We start from the raw sequence: 22,676 nt of genomic DNA on the forward strand, positions 1-22,676 counted from the left end.
TTGTGACCAGAGGTGATGGAGAGCCTACAATTACACCATTAAGCAGTAGTCAGTAATCAGAAAGTTGTGGTGCCTCTTGCTCCAGTTCCCACACGTTTAGAGAAAGATGGTATATTTGGAAACAGACTCAAGCCCATTGCTTGCAGAACACCACAGCGAGTGTTTTAATTAGAATTATGCAAAACAGCATCCCTAAACTGTTTACAGGAAAGGAAAGTATGAACAGTCAGTGCTAACACCCTTATCTATCTGTCCAGAAGCTGATTGTGCTGCAATGAAAGAGCCTATTTATTAACCAAGTAAATGTCATGCAGATTATAATAATCTTGCATGCATCATTCAGACTTGCCACAGAGCATCGGTCCACTCTTAAATGTTGCTTACAGACTAAACCATATCCCAGTTTCGCATATCTGTGTGGTTAGTCCATGGCATTTCATTTAAAAACACTGTAAACTTTAAGGTACGATATGTTAGGCTTCTACTTTCCTAATGGCCGTTTTGTCCTCTTCTAGTAACACAAATGGACTTGGACCTGAAGCAGCAAAGCTCTCCTTTCATTATAGTTACAGATTGTCGTGAATAGAAATGTAGCAGAGTGTGGGAGACTGTTTGAGTCTACATCATCCCAGGTTGTTAGCAGTTCTCCGTCAGTCCCAGGACAAGGAAGGTGAATAAACCCATCATAAACTCCATAAACCCATTTTATCCTTCTTTATTTTACACTGTTCTCTGTTCCCCACTTAGGCCCTGATGGGCTCACGAATCATTCCTAATCCTTGCAGTTATTAGTCAGAGAAGTTATCATAACACCCCAGAATAATGTTTTCTCACATTGTCATTGTGAAGTAGTAATTCTAGAATTACAGTAATTCTAGTCACGTTGTTACGCTGGTTTTTGTTCCCTCACACCTCCCCCCCAAAGGAATTACTGTGACTATCATAGCAGATATGCCAAACTGGAATCACTGAATGCACCAAAACAAGGCTTGCGGTTTCTGCTTAATTTGAATGTAGTTTTTTTCTATCTGAATAAAATATACCGGATCAGAATTAAATGGATGCTGAAAGTAACATTTCTTATGCTTGAACAAAACGTGATTCAAATGAAATGCAATAGTTCCGAACAGGCCACACTGCAGAGAGGCAAAAATGAATTTAGTTTTGGTAGAAGGGGATAAAGGGAGCGAGAGAAAGTCTGCTGATTCATTCCTGAGTCCAGAAAGGTGGGATAAATAGTGTGCACATGAAGGTGATGGTTGAAAGTACGCTCACCAAGTCTAGACAATACCTGAGCTTGTGCCTACATCCATCCCAATTCATGACAGTTCCTAAGCTGATACTTATTACTTAAAAAAACTTAAGAATCTGATTCACTCAGCCCTTCTTTGTTTCCCTTTTCCTAATGGTTTAAATTGCGATTCTTGAGGAAAACAGATTTGAAAGACAGGAAAAGGAAAAGCGGGAAAGCAAATAGCGTGAAAAGGGGAAAAGAAAATGAAGAGCATGAAAGTATTTTTGTAGCTCAAGGAGATGGTAGCGAGAAGAGTTGGATCAATCTGAAATGAGAACTGAAACTCCAAGTGTCCAGGGGAAATGAAAGTGAAACTGAGGGCTGTGAGTGGAAGAAGCGAGCAGTGGGGAAATGCATGACCGCTGATGTGATAAGCTGACCTTGTCTTAGCCTGATTTTCTTAGTGGCCTGTTAGAGGAGATGAGAGAAGGAACTGCGACGTTGTGTGATACACAGCATAATCTGGGGGGAAAACAAGGGCAAACCTCTCAAAGCAGCTCAGCTGGTCACGGTGTGGTACACACAGAAGGAATAACGTAACTAGAGCAGGAAATAGAGATCTCTCATAGAGGTCTGAGCAGTTTTGCTCACTTGTGATTTGTCATTTACCTTATGACAGATGGCATTTTTTGGAGTGTCTTACCCTTCATGGAACAGGCATTCATTACCATTTAGCTGCGAAAATGGGAAGAAGAAAGCCTTGAGAACACCATCATTTGTAATCCACTGAAAACAAAGCCTGACAAATCAACAGGTTATTACTTTTTTTTCCCCTAATTGAATAGATTTTGAATGCTTGAGCTCATCTGTTCTTTCCTGTGTCCTCTTTTTCAGCGTGAGCTGAACGAGCTTATATTCCCCTGTACATAACAAGCACACATGGGATTTAATGTCTCGGCATAAGGCAGTCTGACTATAGATGGAAGGCTTAGGATATCTGCAACACCTCTTAGGTTGGCTCCCTCAATCAAGAGACAACTCGACAGAACAAATGGTGGCATTTACTTTGCCGCATTCCCAGCTACACTGTTTGTAGCCTAATTACGTTTTCAATAATAGAAGGATACATTTAAGTGCTCATTTTAATTACGGATCCTCTGAATCTGAGATCATATTCCTCTAGAAATAAAACCAGCACTGGCAGGACATTTTATTACTTAAGATTAGTCGTGTTGGATGGACCATTTCATGGCGTGTTATAAGGCAGTTTTGAAAGCTAAAGCTATGTTTAAAAATGATTGTTTTTTCCCTATACACACGTGGCATGAAGACAGGTGCTGCTACAACTTAATACTCAATATGACCAGTGAAATGCAAATGACCCTTAGTCCTAATCGTGTTTGCATCCCATGCGGGAATGAACACAAGGTTTTAAATGCGATTTCAATCACTCGCATGCCGTTTTTAGCTTAAAGTTGCTGAAAAATACGTTCAGTGTAGGCAGAGGGTGTGTCCCTGGGATTAACATGGTTATGAAAGACAATTTCTGAAGTCAAAGTTGGTTACTGATTTGCAAAGGTCACCTGTCCCAGGCCTCTGTGGCAAGCTGGCTAATAAAGGTACTGTTACGAAACACAAATTTCAGTTCACCAGTCAAGGAAAGCTGAACTGAGGCTGCAACCCCTTTTTTTTATCTAACTATCAAAGGTGAATTATTACTATTTTAAACTGGATGTTGATCAGAAATGTATGAAAGAAACGTTACGAAACAAAGATTTCAGCTTATGTGTAGACGGCTACTTACCTGCACGGGGTTACAACCCATGGGACAAAAGGTAGTCAGCACTGGTTTACTCGTCTCTGTGTAAATTGGTAAATGACAGCTAACAAGAGAACTTAGAGAGACTGAAGAATAAGTAGCATTGGGATATTTGTATCCTTTGGATCTTCGAACCAGCAGTTTCTCTAATGGAAATTCTCACAGTGGCTTCACTGCCATAGATCACAGGCTGTGCTGATTTAGATCACGATGATTTCAAGCAAGCACAAACTGTGCCAGAACTGGAATTTGCACAGAAAACTGCCTCATGTAGGTGAGAATTCATCCTGGGGAGAACAAACACAATTTCCAAAAGCATTCAGCTTTGGGCTTTCACTTTTTGCAGAGGACAGTGGAGCAATGCCAGTTAGTGTGGGAAATAGGAGAGCCGTTGCTGTAAGCTTTCACAATGCACGTGGGCAATCTGCACACACAGTTCAGCCAGCGCTGGGGTTATGCTGTCATGGGAAGCCCTATTGAAACCATTCAAGCACATGCCTAAATCAGCCCCTGTTCTAGTTAGCAGCCAACTGTATCCTTAAGAGTAAAGCAGTGAAATTTAAACACCTACGCGTAAAATAAAAGACCGAGGCCACCTTAAACATCTGATCATGGTTAATTGAAATCTGTTCTCAAATGAGGGCCTGCAGGAGGAATGTAGGTGCGGCTCAGACATGCCAGAGCCCAAGCACGAGGCCTGCTTGGTGTTAGTCATGTACATGATAATTATGTGTGCATTTAGGACCCGGGAATCAAACTCCCCTGAGAGATTTATTGGCTAGATTATTTCATCATCTCTAGACTTGTGCCAGCAGGAGAAAACTCCTGGTTAGACCATAAGGAACTTCTGTGTCCTTCAGAACAAAACCCTCATCAGTATGAACTCAAAGGTTCTTGGAAAAGAAGCATTATATCTTGACCTTTAAAATGTGCAGTCACGGTTAGAAAGACCAATTGATGCCAGCATGAGCTGCAGAAGAGTCATGAGTCATTTGTGAGATTTCTGCTGCAGAAGGAACACATTATCCCTTCCCTCTGCTGGTAGTGCCAGTCTCTTGCTGTCTTAGGAGTCCCATCTGCTGCTGCCCAAATTAGACACATAGCTCTCACCATCACTGTGCAAAACAGTCGCTGTCAGTGCTCAGAGCATGGCATTCTACACAGCCTGAGCATCTTAGCTACAGCCAGGGAAACCCCTCTCCTGCCACGTGTGGCTTACGTCCCATGGGAGGCCTCAAGAAGAGAACGGCTCCTGCAACCGCCAGAGCTGATTTCTCAACACTGGGACTTTGCAGGTTTTAGCCAGCAAGCTGGGCTGTACAATGAGATGAGAGATCTTCCTCCAGGCTGAGAGCTGCCATCATTTCACAGTATTACTTGAGGCATGGGGTAGTCAGTTGTTATTGCTCACTTGATTCCAGCTCTGCACGCTTTCACACTGTCTCCCGCAATGTACGTGTTTATGTTGAGAAGTTTGTAGTTCAAATGATCAGTCCTTGAATGCTTTCACATTTGCTCTCTGGGGACATCCAGTATTCAGCTCAGGTGTAAATCCACGCTACTAACTTCTCCATTTGGCAATCCTCTTGAAAAACAGAACAAAGAATTGGAAATCTCTTGATGAGTAGATGTTTCATGCTGGAGATGCTTCTCATTTTCTAATTCTGAAGGATGAGTAGGTTGCACTGAAATAACGACGCTTGTGTAAGCTTTTTAAGTCTGATATATATTTATTAGGACTTCACGGCACATGAGTGGGATGGCTTACAATCTGGGATATTTGAGGGAAAGCAGCACAAAAATCATTACTAAAATCAAGAAAGTCAAGCAAACCTGAAGTGGGAAATTGTAGTATAAAAAATGCTGAGTGCATCACCAGTACCATCCTCAGCTCAGACAGTACTCAGCCTTAGCCCCTAGAGTGCCACTAGCTTCCACTTTTCCTTTCCTGGTTGGGTGGTTTGGTTTTGTGGTAGTGTTGTCCAATTTTGAGGCCAGCTGTTTCTTTTTTTTCTTATAAAGACACATTCTCATTCCAGTTAAGCAAAGGTGCTCCAACACAGAACTATAGAATCACTCATCATAGAATATCCCAAGTTGGAAGAGACCCACGAGGATCATCAAGTCCATCTTGTACTTTGCTTAGCAGAAAGAGACATTTCAAGTGGTCAAAGCCCAAAGCCTCACTCATTTCCTTTATCCTCAGTTACAGACTATCCTTAATAATTGAAGACAAGTGAAGAGCCATAAATTTATGCCATTTCACCCTGCCTCTATTCCATCCCTACCTCAAGGGATGTTTCTAACAGGATATAATTATCATCCACACAATCATCTACTAACTCTTGAAAATAATAGGCTAGTCATCCTTGCTTTCTCTAGAATATATTGAATGAGCAATCAGTATTTCAAAGAAGAACAGTGGGTTTTTTGGTTGGTTCCCCCCGCCCAGTGTGGAAAGCCTGGCTAAAGAAGTATTGGTCAAATGCTTTAATAACTAATGGTCTTAAGTACTCTTAGCATCTTCCTCTCAATTAAGCTAATCCCAGGTTTACTGACTTTATCCCTTTTTCTCCCCTTTATTTCATTTGGTACGTAACTTCTCTTACTCCTTAAATACTTACTATTACATACCAATATGATGCCTTTTGATGGTCTTTGAAAGGCATTCCTTTAATAAATCTTCGCTTAGCCCAGATGATGTTTCCTTGCTGTGACTCATGCCAGATATCTTGGTCCCTCCAGTTTCAGTCTCAGTAGAACTTAAGAGCAGCCCTGAAGTGGGCTAGAGAACAGACATGCCAGTTGACTGTAAGAGGCCCATTTTGGTACTGAGGAGAGCCCAGACCTGTGTTTGAAGAAGGCTGATCCCCCAGGGTGCAATTCAGTGCACATCTACACACAGCAGTGACCAGTTTTTGCAAGTCCCAGGGGCCTCCATTGCCTCCTGTCACTATAACCTTTCTGCTCCTGCAGTGTTGGCCAAACAAGGTTGCTCGGTATCCCTCCCCAGAGGTGCTAAGATCTGCCTGCTGCAAGAGAAGACATCATCTATAGAAGCCAGGCTGCCGAAAGGACAACAATGGATGAGGCCGGCACTGCTTCCAAGATGGGCAGTGATGCTGCTTCCAGAGCTGGCTGGCTCAAGACTGGTATGGACTAATGCGTTTGCCAGAGGTCTCCATTCAAGAGCTTCCTTTCGTTCCACCCTACACCTGAACCATATGTTTTGGAGATAAACTCACCTGTGTGTGACTGATCCTTCCTCTGTATTTGTGCAGTGACCAAGGCATTGATCAGGGCCTCTAGAAAGTAATAACATACAAAATGAAATAGTAATTAAGAAATTCTCTCTTAGTCGGGGACACATTTTGCTTTTCTATCTTTAATATGCCTGGTGTACTTTGAGATGCTAAATGAATAACAAACCATAATACATCGAGTTTGCCTAGGGATGATGAAAAAGCCCCAGTGATAGAAAGCTGAAATTGGAAAATGCTGTGAACATGCAGTCCACAGCTCAGCTTTCTTATCTGACTTGACAACGAGCTTTATCACTTCGTAGAGAAAAGGTGGAAAAATCAATTAAACCACGTGAATTACGCTGCTGAAACCTTGTTGTGGGATCCCTAAAAAGGCACTGCAGTTCCATGGGAAGGGATGTTCTGTACCAGGATTTTAAATCCTTTCACAATTTAATGTTTTACCAATTTAATTGCTGTTCTGCATTGGAAGCTGGTTGCGAGATAGTTGTGCCCAATTCTTCTTTTCTTTTCCTTTCCTATTTCTCCAGGGATCATCATTCATCAGCACCAAACATTCTGTTTAAATGCTTCAAAAACAAGAAATACCCCCCAACACTTTGAAATGCGAATGTCTAGCTTGGATACGTAGCTTAAACCCAGCATCTTATGAGCTCCAAGGGGTTTCCAGCTCCATGAATACCTCTGAACAACACACTCTGGCTAATTTTAAATTTATGCTGTCCAAAGAGCTCAAGTTTTTTAAGCACTTAAAGAGCACAGTAATGAACACAAGACAAAAGCCAAAAGAATGTGACAGATATGAGAATTTCAGACTGCAAGTGCCAGAAACGTGAACATGTCTTCTCCTTTTAAAGCTCACAATCAGAGAAGAAATAAATCTGCTGAAGCTGATTTGAGACATGCAGCCTAACGAGAGGTTTCCTCTCACCAGAGCTCTGAAAATACTTGGACTTCTTTTGCCATCTGCCAAGTGCTTTTCAGACACTGTTTACTTAATCTTAACCCTCTCCTGGGGGACCATTAAGAAATTACCGAGTTCTTTTCCAAGGTGCAGAAATTGAAATAAACACATTTAAGCCTCATTCATTTAAGAATTTATCCCCAGCAGATGTAATCTTTCCAGCAATTCCATCTTCGGGAGTGATGGCTGAAGGAAGCAACTGCAGAGGACAAGAAACAGGAGGTTCCAAAGGACCTCTGAAGGGAGGTTGTAATGAGCTAGGGGCCGGCCTTTTCTCTCATGTAGACAGTGATAGAACTAGAGGGAATGGTTCCAAGCTGTGCCAGGGCAGATTCAGGCTGGGCATTAGGAAGTATTACTTCTCGGAAAGGGTAGTCAGGCATTGGAATGCACTGCCCAGGGAGGTGGTGGAGTCACCGACCATGGGAGTGTTCAAGAAATGTTTGGATGTTGTGTTGAGGGATATGGTTTAGCCGGGAAGTATCGGTAATGGTTGGACTGGATGATCTTCTAGGTCTTTTCCAACCTTGATAATTCTGTGTGATTTTGTGAAGCAAACAGTTTTGTATTCCTAACCTGCGTTGCTTGACCCTGTGAAGACTCAATATGAAGGTCCCTTGTATAGACCCATACCCATGTAAAAAGTAGTTTAAAATGGAAGCAAAACAATTGGAGCAGTCAGGACTTCCAACAAAATGTATCTGCACTGAAAAAAAAACATTGTTTTGCCAAAGCTCAAGTGACACATAGTTATGTATTAGTTATGATGAAATCCTTGGTGATGTCTGAAAACTGGCATTATCTTCCTACTGTCAACCAGCTGTAGGGATAAATAAACCATTGGGATTTTTCAGTCTTGCAATAGATACTTCAACTCAGTTCTGTTGCGCATAAAAAAATGGCTGCCCAGGATGACGGCATGAGCTGCTCCAACCCTGCTCTGATATGTCCTTCCTTTTCTCTTCATCAACTCAGGTGCTTTTCTAATCCTACTGCATTTCAGTTCAGGCAGTGAACTGAGCACAAAGTTACTGGATTTTTAATTGCTTTCTTTAACTTTGTAATTATAGTTTTGCATCCATTACTTTTCTGCTTCACACTTTAAACTGTCTCATCATTGGATAAACTTTATGTTGAGGCAAAGCAAGCGTTTAGCTAGGACTAGAATTACGCTTGTTCCTGCTCTGATTTACACCAATTTAAACTGTAATGGACATGAATCCTAAATGTTTTCTAATCTCCAGGCTTGGGCCAGGGTTGTCCACTTTCGAGCTATTACTAACTATACCCTGGGGATCTCTACAAGGTGAAAACTTGCTCTTTGCAGAGACCACCAAGCAGACACCACAGTCATAATATTAATTAGGTACTACATTTGAGTTTACTTAATCTGGCAATTTATTTGGTGCAGACCTCATCTCCTATTACACATACTTTGAACTACTCAGTCTCTGTTTTCAATGTTCTTTGCTTAAATCCAAGCAAATCCGGTGTCTTTCCTGAATCCCAGCCCACCCGTGATACAGAACTATCAAAAACTTTAAATATTTTCATTATTGCTCCCTTTCCAAAGAAACAGAGGAAGATAGATGTGTACTGTACTTGTATGTGCTAACACTTAAAGAAGTTGTCCTACTTCTAGACCAGTTATTAACTAGCGTAAGTGCAATTGGTACAACAAAGTAGTTTGTTGATCCCATAACAGCACCCAGAAAGAAAGGATGTGTTCGTGTAAGACTTACATAGAATCACAGAATATCCTCAGTTGGAAGGGACCCACAAGGATCACCAAGTCCAGCTCCCAGCTCCACACAGGACCACCCAAAATCCAAACCCCATCTCTGGAAAACACCTGGAAACAATAAAGTCATTGGTCACAGCTGTGTTCACAAGGGGAAAGTCCTGTTTAATGAACTTAGCCTCCTTTTATGACAGTGCTACCCACTCAATTGACCAAGGGAAGCCTGTTAGTATAATCTTTCTGGATCTCAGCAAAGCTTTTATACTGTTTGTCACAGTATCCTTCTGGAAAAATTCTCCAGCATACAATTAGACAAAACCAGAATGTGATGGGTGAACAATTGGCTGACAGGTCAGGCTCAGAGGGCTATAGTAAGTGAGCTTACATCAGGCTGGCGACCAGTCGCTGGCAGGGCTCCATTTCAGGGCCAGTTCTTTTTAATTTTGTTCTGAAAATGACCTGGACACAGGCATCCAACTTATACTAAGCAAGTCCATGGGCAGCACTGAACTGGCAGGAGCTGTAAGCTCCCGCAGGAGTGAAGAAGCCTTGCTGAGAGATCCTGATAGATTAGGGAGCTGGGCAAACATCTGTAACTGTTAGAGTTCAAGGAGCTTTTGGACAACACCTTCAGACAGAGTTTGATTCTCGTGTTGTCCTGTGTGGAGGCAGGACTTGGAGTCGATGATCCACGTGGGTCACACAAAGGCCACACATTCCTGCAATGGAAGATCCTCTCCCTGACAGGGGCAAATGAGATTTTGCTTATAAACATGGCACATGTCACTGTTGTAATTCTTCCCCTGCATAATGATTTATCTGTCTATTGGAGGCAGTTGTAGGATAGGCTCCAGTTCAAATATAGCACGTTACAGAAACAGGCCGTGTCTTCCCACACTCATCATATTTTTTCCTCACCCCGTTGTTGCTCTAAAAATATTATAGCTCTGCACCCATCTACACCATTCCTACTAGAGCACACAATTACATACATAAAGCACAGGAAGAACCACTGAATGAAAGGCATCCATGTTTGAAACCTGCATTGAAATCTTACTCTATCCACAAAAACAGTTGCTAATGAAGAGATTTCAGCTACTCATACTCACCTTAAGTGTTTAATTACAGAAAGCCTTTGAGATCTCAAGCGAGGATGCAGGTTCCATTATACTCAGGACAAACAGGATAAAAGGACGGCTTGCATGCAGCTCACAGTGTAAGGCCAGACACAGCGGTCAGTCAATGGGGAAAGGCACAGAGGCAATGAAGAGATATTCATCAGCGCCAGATGTCCAGATCTCAGCGTCCTGGAGGCTTAGCACTCCTCATTTCCTTTTATCAGCATCATAACAACACAAGGTGCTTTGAGGTAGCCAGTGAGACAAGGTAGGCCTCACGCCGACCTTCTTCAGTAAGAAAAGAAGCATTTGGATAAAACCTGGTCATGTTCATTTCATGGGCTTTTCCAGAAAGCGGAGACAGCAGCACTTATGGGGATGCCAGCTTGACCATTTTGGTGGGGTGGGGCTGGTGTGGCTGAGCATGAGAGCAGGAGATGGCAGAGGGAGGGAAGAAGCAGTTCCAAACCAAGATCAGGGAAGACAGAGAGTTTGTCAGTCTATCATGAGAAACAAACACACTCCTGGCTCTCTTTTCCTTTGAAATACCAAGTCTCCATGGGAAAATACAGTTTCTTTTATAAAACCATCACTGTGCTGTTCAGCAGCTTTAGCCCCATCCAAGTCCTGTTAAGAACTGGACCACGTGCTTCCTGTTAAAGAACACCACCTTGGAAGATAAACTCAGTTTCAGTGCCTGCATTTAGCGAGGCAAATTCATAGGTCTTGAGGGGCAGCAGATGCAAGACCTCTGCTATGCTGTCCACTGATTTACCAGGTCTGCAAACAAGATACCAACCTGTCAATTAAATACATTTCAATTCCATTTTCTTCAAGGCAGAAAAACAAAAGGAACACTCTCCTCCCCAGCCCAGAACAGACTTTTGGAGCCTGAACGTCTGCCTGTTCACTTTCAAAATCTGCTTTTATTTATCCTCTGGTTTGCATTGATCTCTAAGTGATAAACATGCCAGCTGAGAGAATTTAATTCTAACAAGGCAGTCCTTCCCTCTGCCAAAAGTTATCAGGTTTCTTCTCTGAATGGCACTCAGAAGTCTTAAGTTCAGTTGAAATACATCTCAATGCAAAGGATTATAACCAAATTAAGTACAGCTTTGCTCTCAATTACTCTATATGATTTTTAAAATGATCTTCAGAATTTGTTCTCAGTCAGGTTTGTGGACAGCACGTTTTGCTTTCTGAAACATGATGCAAGTTTCTCACCACACCTTCACGTACCCAAAAGCCTCCTCCTCTTCCCTCAGCCTGCCTGGGCCTTCCTGCCTCACCCTCCTTGGCCAAGTACCTCCTGCTCTCTCTCTCCTCTCACTTTCCATTGCTGTTTCTGGACCCAAATGCTCAGCCATCAGCCTTCTGGCACAGTCACCTCCACGTGCTCATCCACACAGGTCCCCAGCGTGTGGTAGAATACCCCAAAGCATCCACAAGACCTTTATCCTGCAGCTGGAGCCTGCAAGCTGCTGGGTTGCTGCTCAGAAGCCCCACACCTGATGGGTATGAAGTGAAAATTAACTTCTCAAGGCCTTAAAAAAAGAAGACCAGCCCATCTCCTCCTTGCTGCTGCTGCTGAATCTCTTTTTCTACATCCTCTGTTTTGTTTCCCTCCTTGGCTATCTCTATGTGTATGTACCTGCATGTAGTCATCCCCATACCCCACTAATGAAACAACCCGCAGGTTCAGTGGCTGAAATGGCTCGGTGCTGCACACCATAGTGTGCCATATTTGTGGTATGGCACTGTCATTTTGATGCTGGGAACAGGGAGCCCACGTATGAGAGCTCCCACATTTGCATACTGATACTTCTGAGCTTTCACACTGGGACCTCTGAATTTCCCACCTGACTGAGGCCTATGAAATGTGTGTGCATGCACAAAAGCAGCTCTTGCCATGAATATATTTCTACTTGGGGTTTCCCCAGTTTCTCACTTCTCTGTCTGCTGAAATGCAACCTCCTAACCCAGTTAGAGCAGTAACTGTAGAGGGTCAAGTAGCCCAGCATATAAAGCAATAAGCCATGTAAGCACTGATTGTGCCTCACTAAGTCGGGAACTATTTGAGGGTCATTAGCTAGCAACGACCCAGTCCTTATTGAGGAGCTGGTAGCTCGGACCATGCAGGGAATGAGGACTCTTGCAGCTCTATTACAGTTATTATCTAATAGCTAATATAATTAGTAGCTTAAATCAAATACATTTCAAACAGTAACAGTGAATTAATGCATCTGTATATAAGGCTCAATACCTTATGTAAAAAAATATACATATTTTTAAAGGGTATGGCATTTTACTTTCACCAAGCTTCCTGCCATTGCAGAAATTCAATTGTAATGTATTGGTGAAAAACCATCAAGAAAAGCTGTGCAATTATTATGAACATGCCCCTGAGAAATTCCCGTGACAGCACCAATTGTTTCAGTTTTAGAAGGGAAACGTGTTCAGTTCACAACTTGACCTTCTCTGCTTCTGGCCACTTAACACCACAACATGAATGTCACTTGATCAGGGTTAATGGGGCTTTCTGTATGCAAATTCACAGGGTTCAAGTAAGAAAGTGAGAGTGCACCCAGCCAGGAGCACTTGAGCAGCACAGGGGAGAGCTGAAGCCCAAAGGCTTGATGCCAGCAGAGGCTGGGCATAGCAGGGGTCACTGGCCCCTGGATAGTGAGAATCTGAACAGGGCACCCTGAGCCCAGCTCACGTGGGAGGGCAGCTGCTCCCCATCGTGTTCCTGAGGAGGAGCAGGAGGATGTGGAAGCAGACGGACATTGTTTAGCTTGGCCGTCCTTGCCTCCCACTGCAGCCGCTCTCTGAGCCGCCTTCTTTCCCTGGCTGCATCCAGCCGTTCCCACAGTAAGCCCGGTCTGGGCACAGGATGCTTGTGTTCAGCTATTGCTTTGGGTGTAGCAGAAGTTTTCCTGAGGAGTTCAAGTCCATACTTCAAACCCTTTACAGCTTTGGCCAGACAGGAGCAGGTTTCCCTGGCAAGGCTGTTAGTGGCTGTCCAGCATCCAGCCCTGCTCCTTGCCGAGTGGTGGAGAGGCAGAAGGTGCAAGAGCTCTTCACAAAAACCCACAAGAATCCCATGGTGGAAAGCATTCAGCAGCTGGAAACACGGGATTCAAGCCAGTTGCCCTGGATGTGAAAACAGTCGCCTAGTTTCATACCCTCCCTTGTGTGTGTCTGTACGGCCTTGTGGCACAGGTGGGCTGGCATCAGCCCCACTCCACAGAGAGAAGTAGATAGTGATATCCCAAAGCGTACAGCAGATCAGTGAGTCACATTCAAAACAAACACACATAAATCCATAGAATAAAAGAGAAGCACATTTGTCTGTAACAATGTTTTCCTAGGATCGCTGTGTGAGCTGTGACTCCAGCTGATGATTTCAGGTCTGTGAGCAGACAGTGGATTCGCAGCAAGCCTTCATTTCCTGCTGAACCTCATCATGGAGGGATGCTTGGACAGAAGGAAGCAGCTCGGATATGAGCTACCTGGCCTGAAATGGGCTTTCTCTATTTCTTATTTCACAGTGATTTAAACTTTGGAGTTTCATAACAATTGGCTCGTAACTTGTTTTATGTAAGTCACCACATCTCCATCTCATGTGAGAGATGCAGAAGACTCCTTAATGGTCTGTTTTACTCTTCCTTAAAGGTAGAAAGGAGGAAGGAAAAGTATTTTGCCCCATTAAAAAACAAAACAAACAAAAACCTCACAGCCTCTTAAAATAACATATTAAACAATTGGTAGATTCCCACTCTTGCTCCAGATCCCACTCAGACAGCACCTGTACGCACATGCAAACACATGAGATGATGCAGCAACAGAACCAATACAAATTCTCATCAGCAGTGGCTCTGAACTATCTGGGGAAACACATGTCAGGATCACTCCTAGAGCAAGCAGCCCTGGCTGCTCTGCTCTTTTCATTACCAGAAAGGAGTTTGATGGCAGAAGAGGGAGCTGTGCTTTTATCATTTGTCGCACAGATCCCCCAAGCACTGTTTTGTGTAGCTGTCCTCATTAGGTTATGTGCAGAGACATCTTATCACTTGGCTCAACTGCATCTTCCAGCAGCAGAAATACGCCTGTAGGACAGAAGCCATAACTTCATTAGCTCAGCCAGCAGAGGGAACTGCTAATCAACATTAATTGCTCACACAGGTCTTAAGTGCATCCTGTCCAGTCCAGTAAACACCTAAGAAGTCATCATTCTCCTCACATTTGCTGTGCACCAGGCTATGCCGGTGCCTGAACACCCTTCACAATGCCCCTGCTGCCGTCCTCTCCCCTCACCTTCACCTCACAGCTTGAGGCGTGACGAGCCCTGGAGCCAGCTCTGCACAATGACATTTCTGTGTCTCTGATCGCTTGAGAACTCAGCCAAGCTGAAATCCTGGCTGAAACATGCCATGTCCTTTTCCTCATCCCTCCTGTACTGCTCCTTGCCCTAGTGCATTTGGTGACCCAGCAGTTCTTACTCAGCTGAAATTCTGCAGAGCCAGAAGCAGAGCTGACATACGTGTCAGAGGACATGGCCTAGCGATGGGACTCTGTAGGCCAGGCAGATGGTTGGATTTAAGGATCATACAGGTCTTTTCCAGCCTAGATGGTACTATGATAACAGCGTGCAACTGGGCTGCCAAGCTGGTGCCATAGCAGCCACAACTCCATGGAGCTCCATGCCACTCCATTCCCTTCATGCAGAGCAGAGCAAAGAGAAGGTGTTGATGGGTTGGGCACCCAGCCTGCTGCATGCAAATAAAGCCAGCGGGGAGCTCTGTTTGGAAGAATATAATGAATTAACCTGGAATTGGGCCAGGATTCAAGTCACACTAATTAGGGGTTTAAAATTAATGCAATACTAAGCACCTGCTTCCCTCAGTGGTGAGAAAGGTTCCCTGAAAAGGTGTTGTGCCTGATTTGTGCTTTGACAGCCTTAGGAGGGAGGGTGCTTTTACTACCTGAATTAATTGCTCAGGGCTCTCTTTGGGCCCTCACGTGGAGCCGGAGCCTTTGTAGGAGGGAGGGAGGTGCAGGAGAGCAGCTGCAGAGTGATGCTCCTGTTGGAATATGGCAGCACCCAAGGTGCTGTAGATCCACTGTAATTTTCCTCGTAACATAGCCATGCTTAGCTTAGGAGTTTTCCACTCTTTTTCCTCTGCAGCTTATTTGAACAAAACATGCCTCATCTGCTCCTTTTCTAGATTGGATTTTTTTTTATTATTTTTGTTATCTTTTGTCCTGCAAAAACTTGATAAGAATGGCCACGTGCTCCAAAAATCCCTTCACAGCTCTTCAGAGATCCCTTCCTTGGTGGGAATCAGCCCTGGGCAGCTTAGTTCTGGGCAGCCAGATACAGCACTTGCCATCCTCGCACTTGTTGATGCTATTTCAGTGCCTTCGTCTGCAACATCTGGTTGCCTTAGATACATGAGGTAACTACGGCAACTAGATATTACAGGGAGAGGGATGAGAAATGCATCAACACTGCTGAATTTGGCAGGGTCTAAAATAGCTTCGCTGTGAGGCAGGGCAGGAGGTCCAGCAGCACGGGGCAGCCGCTCCGCTGGCCTGAGAGCATCAGCAATGCTGGGGATGCTCAGAGAGAGGTGCCCAGCAAAGGAAGGAGTTGGGAGCTGCACATGTCCTCCCCAGTTTTCCAAGTGAGTGGAAGTGGAGGAGGTGGAAGGATTGTAGTGAGCAAGATTGCTGTGAACCTGAATATGTTCACATCCCAAATGTCACTGCTTTAATGGTGCTATGGTGGCAACGTAATGCCGCAAAGCAGATGACAAAAGGGCGCACAGTTGTCATCTGCTGATTATTTTGAAGCTCTGTGGAATACTTAGTTAATACGTGAGGAGGTGAGCAGCTCTCGGGCTGTGCGTGGCGGGCTGTAGCCATGCAGGCGGTTGCTAAAGTGCACTGAAACACCCCCGTGGCCTCTCTGCTCCAGACAGCAGGGAGGAGTGGGTGTGCTCAGAGCGAACCACCAAGATTGCCAGAGACGTGTTTATGCCCAAAGTGTCTGTCTGACTCTGGATTTTTTTGGTTCCAGGAAAAGCTTTCTTAATAAATCCATGTGAAAATTTGGATCCGTGTGCTGCACGAATATCCTTCACCAGGATGATTCCTACACAAAAATTTTCTCTATGTGGTTAGGATAAATCCTTCGTTTCTTACTTGACTTGCTACTGGGAAACAGAAAGAAGCCAGCACTATGGTCTGATGTGTGTCATTACAAACACCTGCTGAGTTGGGTTGGGGTGCTCAGACAGTGCACCAGCACCAGCCCTGCAAATGGAAGTCATCCATCATTAACCCCGGCGACATCGCCTTCAGCCACAAAGGGTGCTGCTTTATTATGTTGCTTGCACATGAAACCTGAGTGTCTAAAACAGGTTCCCCCCTCCTCACCTTGGCACTCCAAGCAAAGTCTGCATAGACGTTTCCTTAGGACATCTTCGTCATTACACAGGTTGGTTGGTAATGAACATGAAGCCACACTTCTCCTGGTAAAGTGCCCTCGAGGAATTCTTTGCTATTATCTTTGGAGACATGAACTAGTTAGATGAACAGAAATTAAATTCAGTGTCAGTAAATGTAAAGTCATCCAGGCTGGAGGCGTAATGGGAGCATTTCAAGCACCTTAAGGGCTCTAAATTAACCGCCTCGGTTTCATGAAGTGACCCAGGTGGCAATGCAGAGCTAAACAGGCAATCAGAAACATCGACGAGACATTAGGAAGTTTAAAGAGTGGGATGAAAGACAGAAAAAGAGCAGATTTTAAGACATTTCAAGCAACCAGGCATTAGGCAGACCCAGGAATAATACTGTGTATTCACTGCTCGATGGATTTCACAGAAGGTATCATCACAAGGCCTTGGGGAAGTTCTTAAACACAACAAATGTGAAACTTTCCCAACCAAAGAGAGATTTGAAGGAGCGAGACTGCATGCTCTGCAAAGCAGAAAAGTAGGAGAGGTCCTGAAGGTGACAGTGGGCAATGAGAAATGATGTGGAGAAGAGAGATCAGGGGCTTCTTGTTTTCCTCCTTTGCAGAACAAGGGGATATTCAGCAGATTGGTAGGTGGGAAGTGCACACAGAAAAAAAGGAAGTACTTTCTCATAAACCACGCAGTGTAAATCCCTGGAGATGGCTGAGAAGGAGGTTACTCGGCCATCCTTTCCTCTTTGGTACCTGCAGCACAGTCCCACATGCTGGCTCCTTGGTAACCCCACATCACAGTCTGACACCTTAGCTTGAAGCCAGGATGAAACTATCCATGTAGCAAGGTACATGAGCTCTGGTAGCTCTGCCCTGCTTAGCTGTGGGGCTGAAAGCCACCGGCTGAGGTGTAGTAACAAATATGTGATGATTAAGGGCTGTAGCTGCTGGCTCAATGAATGTAGGTCAGAGCTGCAAAACCTTAATCTAGAGAGGAAGTATGAATGTCAAAAACAATCAGTTTCATGCAGGATTGCAAGTTGTGTGGGTAGCCTGCACCCTCAGAGCTCACCCAAATTAACTGACAGGGGATCTATCTGTTCTCAAGCAGATGTGAATGGACTGAGCAGCACGGCCTTCTGCACACACACTGACCTCGTCAGGTACTTTGTGAAGATTACGGATGTATTCCATTACAAATGTCTTCCATTCATCTCACAGCACATGGCCTGCACCTTTCAACAGCGGTGCAGCAAACAGACTTCTGCTTTATAAGAGCTCTATGAGAGCATTTTTCCTGACACGTGCCAAACCTCATATGTGATTCCGTCACATAACCAGCACAGCTGGGTGCAGAACATCTAATGATTTCAAAGAGGATGTCATGCTTGGGCAGCTTGCACAACCTGGGAACCCTGAGCTACACACAAAGTCTTTGGTCCTGTGTCAGCCTTAATATGGGATAAGCTGCTCTAATCAGACACCCACTCAGGGAGGGAAAAAAGAGCCTTTGAGTCTTGCTCTTTGCAGACACGTATCTTTCTCACTGTTAATCTGAAAAGTGACATTGATTATCTTCTCTGTGTGGTGCCATCATTGCTTCATTTATATGTATTGAGGTCTACGGCAAAAACTTTTGTGAAAAGGGCCATCAGTTCCAGACAAGACTTGAAAACTGTCATGGGGAAAGGAAGAAAAAGATCCACGTCTATTCAAAACTTAGAGAGAAGCCTTGTTTTGTGTGATGGGACGTGGCCTTTGTAGGAATGGATTATGGTTTGAACTCAAGGAAGGCAAATGATTTATGTGTTTTTAACCTAGAAGGTGACACAATCAGAACTGCAAGTACTCCCAATAGCCTCTTTTGATACAAGGAGGTCTGCAGTGGTTCTTGCAGACTGCACAAAACAGCCCATGTATCATAGCAGGATCATGGTGGTCGCTCAGGTGGCTCCCATGCAAACATGCCCCATTCCAGAAGCCCATAAACACTGTAAGCTGGGACCGGTTCTGTTAGTGATTTGGATGATGCTGGTTCATTGAGGGGCGGTTTGCTGTATGTAAAAGAAGACAAAGGGATAATCTGCTCTGAAACCAAGTGCTGTGCAACCTCAGCTTTGCTCAGCTATTTTAAAATCGATCCTAAGCAAAACCAAGTCATGTCACAGAGTCACACAGATCACAGAATGACCCGGGTTGGAAGGGACCTCAAGGATCATGTAGTTCCAACCCCCCTGCCTGGCAGGGCCACCAAACATACACATTTACTAGATCAGGTTGCCCAGGGCCCCGTCCAACCTGGTCTTGAACACCTCCAAGGACGGGGCATCCACAACCTCCCTGGGCAGCCTGTTCCAGGCTGTCTGTGGTGTTTTCAGTCAGGTTTGAATCTGAACACAAGTGTTCTACCAGTACCTGATGCTGTGGTAGCTGCTCATGCAAGGGAAGTCCATAAGGCTCTCAATCACTCGGCTTCCAATCGTTGCTTTAAAAAAGTACGTTTTTACAGTAGCTGTGTTACATCTACGTGCTATTTTTTAATCTCAGTAAGTCGTCTTTGCTCACAAATCAACCACCATAGATCAGCGCTTTTTTTAGACTCTTTAGACCATCAGCATCTGTGAGGGTGGTGACACACTGGAACAGGTTGCCCAGAGAGGCTGTGGATTCCCCCTCCCTGAAGCCATTCGAGGCCGGGCTGGATGGGGCTTTGAGCAACCTGGTGTAGAGAGGTGACCCTGCCTATAGCAGGGGGTTGGAACCAGATGATCCCTGCCAACCCGAACCATTCCCGCGCAGGCGCTGCCCCGGGGCTCCACCTAGCGGCAATGGTGCCGGAGGGAGAGGCGACAGTACCTCAATACGTTCCATGCACACATGGGAACACGCACCGCACGGGGACTTCTGTGCTTCCACATAGATCACATTGCTCAAACATGAGGCTGAGTCACCCACCGCACTGACAGCCACGACCTTTGGATCTGCACCCAAAAGAGCACTGAAGCAGAATTATTTCTCTGCATTTCTCTATGCCATCCGTGCAACATCCTTCCAAACAAAAGAAACAGCTCCTTGCAGTGACCGTTCGGGTAAATGACGATGATGAGCTGGATGAGCTTCTGACCTGTCGGCTCCACAAGGTGAGGATGAAAAGAGTGGGGCTGCACTGCAGGATGCCTTTACCAGCAGCCTGCTGCAGTGCTCTCAGAGGGCGTCCTCAGGAGGAAGTTTGGCTGCACACCAGCGAGCAGCTGCATTTTTAAGTGGACGCCTCTGGTAAAGGACCGCTTTCCACATTACAGAGAGAGCTCTGCCATCTGTTGTCTGGCTCATTTATCACCAACTAAGCTTGCAAAAAGCCCAGCGAGAAGCTGAAATGATGCAAAAAGCAAATGTCCTTAGGGAAACGGTGCTATGTGTTCCCCACAGGGAGCAGGAACTTCTGTACTTCAGGACACTAAAAAGGAGAAATAAATGCTAGGAAGAATCAAAAGCAGAGAAGGTTGAGGAACCGAGCTGCTTCATAAAGACTAAGTAATTAAGAACTTTAATGTCTAGCCCGCATGCTGAAAAATACCTCCTAAATCCTCATTTAAGGAGCTTCAAACAACTGAGACTTCACTGAAATGGCCTGCCATTAAAATCTGGTGCAGATCAATAAGAAAAGCCTATTAGGGCCGTGGTTTCTGCATCTGAAATGGCTGGTCCTCCTGCGCTGCCCTGTGATTTTGTCTCTCCTGCAGCTGCCTATGACCTTTGTTTCTTTGATGCTGATTATTTGAGAGAGGCACAGATGGAAACCTGGCCCACCTGCTGGCTGCTGAGCTCTTTCCCCAAAGGAGAGGGGGAGCAGCTCTATATGGGCTTCACCTGGTGTAAAGCACTGGGGGTGGCAAAGTTAAAGTGGTGCTGCCACCTGCCCTGCCCCTGAAGGGCAAAATGTGCACAAAAAACAGCAGGGTTGAAGAGTGAGCTGCTGAGAGAACTCAGCTGCAGAAAGGAGTGTAAGAGGTACGGAAGAGGGAATAGGGACCCAAAGGAGACAAGAAAAGTGCTGCTGAGGCACGCTGAGATGCAGACTGAAGCCCAGCCAGAGCCCAGACCTCCAAGAGATGTCAAGAGTAGCAAGGAAGTACTGATGTACTGTATGCATGCTGTCACATAGGTCAAGGAAAAGGCAGGACCTCTGCTGAACAGGCAGCCAGGTTAATTACAGATGACAAACTGGGAAGGTTTTCCTTCAGGCCTTCTTTGCCCTCATCTCCATGAGTACAGTCAGCCTTGCAGGCCTCTCCTGAAGCAATGAGAATGCAAATGGTGAACTCTGACAGGGGAAGAGCTCTGGGTTAGCTGAGACAGGCATTAGCTTCTCTCAGTTTTCTTCTTGGAAACAACTTTTATGAGAATCTGCTCCATAATTTTTCCAGGGCCTCAAGTGAGGCTGACTCATCTGTAATTTCCCAAATCTTTCTTTGCACTTGCTGTAGATGGGTGTAACATACGGCCTTTTCCAGTCATCTGGGACTTCCCCTGTCACAAATGTCAAAGCGTGGCTTTGCAGTGACATCGTCCAGCCCTCTGAGCCCCCTCAGACACGTGCTGCCATGTCCCACTGACTTGTGCATGCTCAGCTTGTATGAGTGGTCCTGGCACTCCTGAGCTTCTTCAGCCTCTTTGGCAGCTTTCCTTAGGAACAATTACCCAGAAACAGGGTGCAGCTTCCCTGCACCCTGGGCCCTGAAGGCAAAGGTGGAGAAGCACCCAGTCCAGCTGCAGAAAGGACACCAGCACAGGTAGCCACCAACAGCTTTGACACCCTGCAGAAGGCAAAACCAGGCAAGCACTGATGGAATTGAGAGCAAGGGGAAATGCATTGGGCAGCTGCTTGGAGAGGACCCTTGTGGTGTGACTTCTGTGGGTGCCATCACTGGGTGGTAGCAGAAGTCCCCAAGGGTATGCAACAAACCTGCACACTTCTCATCAGCACTCACTAAATTGCCTCATAGAATGGGTTTGAAGGCGTAACAAAGATTACAAATAACATTTACTCAGCTTAAGTAAATCATCCCATATACTGTGGAGCTGGAAAGGAAATATAAAGTATGAAAAAACCTTTAAGAATGGGAAAAAAAGATCTTTTCCTGCACTATCTCCTGTGGAAGGGATGCCACATGCAATCAGCAGCGCCATCTCAACAGCAGCAGTTCCTCCTCTTGGCTCGAGGGGGAAATGCTGCTCTTTGATTTGTCCCTCGCAGCATTTTGCTCATGTGGACTCAGCAATCACATGGAAAGAAACATTTTTTTCACTATGAGAACTGTTTGGATAGACTGGAACTACAGGGAGCTGTGTGAATGTGTCTTCCCTACACCCATCTTCCCACTCAATAAGATGACTGACAGCGCAGCACAGAGGCAGAGTAAACTCGTATGGCAGAGCTCCGGGAGAAATAATTCATTGTATAGAAACAACTCACTCTTCATTCTAGGCAGCACAAAGGAAGAGGAGGAAAGGAGAGACACAATCCCATGACAACCTTTCACTCTGAAATAGAGCTTATTGCTGTTGGTGCTGGGCATCCAGGTGCCCGCTATGGTCTCGAGCAGTCTGATTTCCAAGAGATGCATGAATGCACGTTGCAGACATTCAGCATCCTGGGGAGGCAGCGGGTGAGAATCCCCCATGAGACCAAATTCTGCCTGGCAGAGTTCTCCCAGGTCCACATTTGCAAGTGAAAATGCTGCCCTGGGCAGGCTGTGGGGAGCGCGTGCCTTTCAGGTCAGGGGTAAAGACCCCCAGTGGACAAGAAGTATCACCAGGCTACTCTAGAGGGTGAAAGCCATTCAGAAGGAGGCTGAGAATACCAGCTTGTGATGCTCAGAGCTGTTCAGCCTTCCTCACCAAAACCTCAGGCAATGTGGTCAAATACACTTCCATTTGACGGTGGCTATAATTAAGTGTCTATTAAGAACGCATATATTACATGCTCCAGAAATATCTTTTCCACACAAAGAATTTGCAGCAACTTACCGTGTCTGCTGGCACGTGCTGACAGAAAGGAATTC

At 45.1% G+C, this 22,676-nt stretch overlaps 1 long non-coding RNA gene across 1 annotated transcript; it reads right to left on the reverse strand.

Moving 5' to 3' along the window:
• Positions 1 to 197: 197 nt before the first annotated feature.
• On the reverse strand, positions 198 to 16,568 carry LOC107309603 (uncharacterized). Its single transcript, XR_001553249.3, has 3 exons — positions 10,131 to 16,568; positions 9,023 to 9,132; positions 198 to 6,358 (listed from the first exon to the last, which is right to left on the reverse strand). It is a non-coding gene; the product is annotated as an uncharacterized LOC107309603 (long non-coding RNA).
• Positions 16,569 to 22,676: the final 6,108 nt, after the last annotated feature.

Source organism: Coturnix japonica, chromosome 2 (genome assembly GCF_054131305.1).
Source record: "Coturnix japonica strain WE chromosome 2, WE-NBRP24, whole genome shotgun sequence".
Lineage (NCBI taxonomy): Eukaryota > Metazoa > Chordata > Aves > Galliformes > Phasianidae > Coturnix > Coturnix japonica.